Source organism: Phaethon aethereus (assembly GCF_964289735.1).
Source record: "Phaethon aethereus genome assembly, chromosome: 3".
NCBI classification, from domain to species: domain Eukaryota; kingdom Metazoa; phylum Chordata; class Aves; order Phaethontiformes; family Phaethontidae; genus Phaethon; species Phaethon aethereus.
In genome coordinates, this window is record NC_138576.1 from 95,250,022 (window position 1) to 95,255,615 (window position 5,594).

A 5,594-nucleotide genomic window follows, 5' to 3' on the forward strand; every position below is an offset into this window, starting at 1 on the left:
ACACTGTTACTGCAGACTCGTTTGCCTGTGTGCTGCCCAGAACCAACCTAATGGTGTTTGGTTGGCTGCTCCTGGATGAGTGGACTGGACATCTGGAAGGAGACTCTGTGAAGAGGCTGGATCTGAGAACTATCAGCATTTGGAAGAAAGACCTTATTTTTTAAATGAATATACAGAAGCTTGAACTCTAAAACAAAACTGGGATTATGAGAGAACAAACTGCCGTTATGCTAGATGGTTGACATACAAAACCTAGGCTTCCATGATAGCTTGTGACCTATTTGGTGTAATGTAATAGTTCACTGCCCTTTCCTTAGTGAACGACATGTTTGTATGTGTACATCACGTTCCCTTATTTCAGGCAGCAGAGGGAATGGCCCAAGCTATTTGAGAACTTGGCCACCCCCACCAGCAGGCAGGAGAGGTATATCAGGAAAAAGTGCCAACATGGGTTTTCCTCTTGAATTTCATATGGCAGCTAGAGTCATCCAAGGCCTCTGGCAGTAAAGGTAACAAAGGGTGGGTTATGAACCCTGTTAGCCATAAGTGTTTAAATGCACTGTAAGCTGAGCTGCTGGCCATTCGCTTGCTCTGTTGATGTTACTCATTTTCTGTTAGATAGGGATGGAGAAGATTAAATCTTCCAGAATTCCTTAGCTAGTGCTCTTTCATATACTATCTTTAGTTTGTTCCCTCTTCAGGCTTTTGCATAAAGGGTTTTAGAATTGGGAAGCAGGACATCCAGAAGTTAGAAACCCATATAGTTCTTGTCAGCAGCAGAGAGGAACCTCTGCTACTGTCTGAATTAGTGAAATGTCCTGTTGGCAGGGTAGGAAAGCGGCATCTGTAAGCAGCCAGAAGGCACAAAAGGCAGCATTTAGCTTTATTGTTTACAAACCATTGCTGCTGAGCCATGGGTTCTACTACCCTCACAGCAAATCATTTATCCCTAAAAGACTGAGCAAGTCTTGGCTTATCCTATCATGAATTTGTCTATGAAGTTCCATTTTCAGTGGCATATGCTTTTGACTTAGCTGTTACATGGAAAAAACTGTTTTACACTGTGAGAAGAGGATGGGGGAAGCCCTTCTCATCTGTAATATTTCTTTGGCTATCTGTATGTAGTTTCTTGTTTCTATGTTTATTTTGTTTAAGAAGGAAAATATAAATCCATTTCTGTGTTAGTCTTCCTTGGTGCAACAACTGAGATGAATGTCTTTCTCCTAGTTGTCTTAGATTTTTTTGAGAAAACACAGACTATGTCATTTTAATTACTTTGCTTCATGTTTTGATTCCTGTAAGCAGTGTGACTATTTTAAAGTTATTTGAAAGGCTTGTGTATTCAGGAATGGATAAAAGACAACCCAGGTCTACAAGCCTGTGGTTACCCAAAGAGTAATTTACTAGATACAATCATACCTCTTATCTTTTTCCACTAAAGAAAGATCCTGTTAAAAAGGCATTTGAATGATGATGCTGTCCTAAGGAAGTAGTGCATTCTGACAGATTTGATTGGTAGGACTTGAACAGGGGAGGTAGGTCTGATCTGTGGGCCAGGCAGCTTTCTTCAAATCTTCATGCAGGGTTTCTCTTGTGAAGGAGCCATTATATCTTGAGTTTTCCTCTTTCCTTTTTAATGTTGATTTTCTAGATGGGCTCTTGAAAGTTTCTTCTCTGAATATACATTCTCTAGGATGTCTGAGGGAAGAGGGTTCCTCAAAATGTATGGGAACTAGGCTGACACTGGAACAGGCATTCCTGATGAAGAGGAGTAGGAGGAAAATACTCTGGTTACCTAGGACTGCAAATTCTTTTATTGTGTCTCTTCCATGTTGCTGTGCTTATTTTGCTCCTGTCATTTGCTAAATACATGTATTTTGTTATGCTGGTGTTTATGTATATTGCAGAGAAGGATAATGCTTTGCCTAGAACAGAGTAGTTTGTCGATGTGCTTTCTGAGTGTGTCCTCTTTTCACTAGAAAAGTGAAAGTGTTAAGTGGTGTACCAGACGTTTTCCACTGTTACTGGTGGGCGCATAGTGTGTCAAGGTCCAGGGAGAGAGATTAAGTAATAATACTGTTCACTTGCACTGATAAAAGCAGGCCAGTTTACTAAGGTTCCTCAGTAAAACTACTTTGGGATACAGAGCCGATGACTCGACGTAGAGACGTGTCAGGCAATGATCCAACTGCTGAGCTTCTGGAAAACATGCCTATAGTTCTAATGCTGTGCTCACCTTTGGTCTAAGGTCTGGATCCTTCTATTTGATTGTACATCTGAACGTCCACTCGCAGATGTCATGCTCTGAACTGTTACCCGTCTTGGGACGTCATCAAGCGCTTCCAGTCTGGTATTCAGGATTTAGGTTACAACTGAGCTAGTTGCAGTTGATGCACAGGAGGCTTGATGCACATTCAAGACTTGCTGCTTTCTGTTGGGACACAGCTATCATATTGTGTGATAATCAAACATTTTCAGAGCAATATATTGTTTATCAACATCAGCAGGAACAGCTGGGAAGGAGTGCTAATGGATTATGGAATGTCCGTTAGAGATGGTGCGCTGTAACCCCTGGAGATCTATGGATTCCAAGATCAGTCTGACACATGCTTTTCTCTTGCATGTGTGATCTACCACTTCAGTGCTTGGTAAGCCTTAGCAACAACTGTCATTTTACTTTGCAGAGCATGTGACAGGCAATTTAGTAATTCATCTATGTATGTGTCCCCAGTTAAGTGTTTTTTCAAAGGTAGGCTCTGACTAGTCAATGTTTTGCTTCCTGCTCATATTCCTTCTTCCCTCCTGCCAGTCCCTTTTCCCATAATTTCACATATTTAGACACATAAATTACAGGAACTAGATAATCATAAACTACGCTTCCCAAATGGTATACTCCTGTCCCTTGGTGCTACTGTGTTAGTTTTAGTTTTTAAGATTAAGCATTCATGTCTGTGTACTAAACTGTATGCCCCTGGGTTCTAAGCTTAATGGGCAGTACAAGACAGCTCAAATTAGTGCCCGAAATCCTCATGACAAATAATCTATAGATATGCATTAGGCTTTTATTGTGTGAAAAGCTCTATCATCACTGGCCTTGCAAAACCTGTTCTGGCTCTGCTCAAGTAACGGAGCTGTAGTTAGTTAATGGTGAGCAGGCTATAGGGGCAGACAGTTGCCCCGTAGGCAGACAGGTGCTTGGGAAACCTGCGCTGCCTGTAGGAGTAATGACGTTTCCAGGCAGGACGGGCAGGGCTCGGACGCGCTGCCTGCCGTCACTGCTAAGGCGGGGGTGCTATTAGGCAGGGCTCCTTCGCAAGCCTGAAAAAAGCTGCTTTTCTTAGAAAGCGCCGTCTTTAAGGCGGTGACCGAATTATTTGTGCGTTAACGCACTTTATATACCTTTTTATATACAATATATTTTCAAAAATTATGTAACAGTTTACATATAATTTCAATTTCTCTACCTCGCCTCCATCGGGAACGACTAAGGCCGCCGGCTACCTGCTTCCCCAGAGGGCCGGGCGCGGCCCGCGCCCCGCCCCGCTCGCAGCGGGCTGGGCAGCGCGGAGCGAGGCAGCCCAGGCCCGGCGGCGGCAGGGGGCGGCCACGCCGGTGCACCGCCGGCGTTGCTTCGCGACCCGACGGGGCCCTGCGGAAGTGGGCGTCGGGTCTAACTTCCGGGTTGAGGCTGCCCGCGGCGCGCCTGCGGGAAGGGGCCCCTCGGTGCCGGCGCGGGCGGTGCGTCACTGTCGCGCGCCGGCGGGCTGGGGAGGACCCGCTGGAAGGGGCGGGGCGGGGGCTGTGACGGTGACGGCGGCGCCTCCGAGGAGGGAAACGAAACCGCCGGTGGCAGCGTAGGAGCGGCCCCGCGCTCTCCTGCCTCGCCCCGCCGCTGGGCCCTCAGGCGCCGGTCCGAGCAACCCGCCGCCTCCTCCTCCCCCGCGTCCGTGAGTGCCGCCCGGTCCTGCGGAGCGGTGTCCGCGGGCCCCCCTCCCGGCACGCGTGTGTAGGTCAGCGTGGGGCGCGGCCGCCGGCAGCTCCCGCGGGGCTCCCTGCCCTCGGCCTGGGGTGGGGGGGGTGCCCGCCGCTGGGTTGCGGGGCCTCTGGTACCGGGAGCGGGGTCCACAGCCGCGGGGAAGCCGGTGCGGCGTGAGCGAAGCGGCTAGCTGAGGAGCAGCCCGCAGGCTGCGCTGTCCCGGCGGCAACGGCCGTGCCGGTACGGGGCTGGCGGGGCGGCCGGCGGGGTGCCGTGCGGGTGGGGGGTTGTGCTCCAGGGGGGCTGTCCCTGCCAGCTGCCCCTGGCCGGGGGGACGGGGCCCTGCGCAGCGGGCGGTGGCGGTTGCGTAGCTTGAAGCCTGTCAGGAAAGGCGGTGGGCCGAGGGACCCCAGGGGTGGCGGTCTTGAGGGGGGACCTCCGGGGTTGAGCTAAGAGTGTCTTGGCCTAATGAAAGAATATCTGAGAAGAAACAGAAAATTGTTCTTGGTTTGTTAGAGATAAGCAAGCGAGGAGGGGAAAAAAACCACCCCACCAACCCCTAAATTGACTCAAGAACAGATAAATAGAGTTGGCTCTAAATGAACTTCTGTTGGAAGCAGAAAGGTGTCTTAGCTGTAGTGCAATGAAGTTGTGGGATGATTTTGCAGTCAGAGTTGTGGGGATGAATAAAGGAATTAGTCTTAGGCTGCCCTGTATACGTTTGTGGAAATAAGTTTGATGATGGAGGGTTCAAATTGGTGACCTGGGGCATCTTTTCTAGCCCGGCATTCTTATGTAGAATAATAAACACAAGTTTTTTATTGCTTTTTATCAATAGTAGGGATGACTAGCTAGTGCTCTAGGCACCTGTACCTTTAATTTTTCCCTGGTTTCCTGTTCCTTGGTTCTTGCTCTCTGCAGGCCTTCTCAGCTAGCTTATATTAACTCCGTCTGAAGTATTAGTCTTTTCTCTGGGTTTATGCAAAGTTTATCAGCCACATCGAGAAGCTTGATATCTTGCCAGTGATTCCTGGTGAAAAACACAAACACTCCCCCAATTTGAGCACACATATTTAATAAAGTTTTGCTACAGAAGTCATGTAGGAAAGCTCTGATTAATGCACATTTGCAGAGGTGAGGTTAGAGGTGTTTTGAGTCTTTTCTGAGAAATGGGTTCCACCTTGCATGTTATCCAGTAGATTCATCTTATTTCCTCATTTTTTTTGTGTGTGTTTGGATAAAGTGAATCTTTGATTCAGTAACAGTAACCAACTATCATGTATTTAAGTTACTTTAAGTGCTGATGTCTGGGTTGTCTTCATCTACTAGCATTTAATGGTAAGTAGGCTGTAGAAATGATTTGAAATTCAAGTCATCCGTAACAGGGAAGCTTCTGCATAGATTTTGTGTTTGGTAGTTAGACTAGCAGTTAAAAAAGGCAGGTTCAAAATAAGCCGATGCTTTTACCTGAAGCAAACTTAAGTTGAGGAGCATAATACTGAGTAGTCTGTAAAATGATCTATGCCGCCATGCTGCTGCACCTTACTTTTCAGCATGCAAGTAATTTAAGTTAATTTGCTTAATGTTTACCAAGTGTGACCATCTTCTTTCAGCAAAA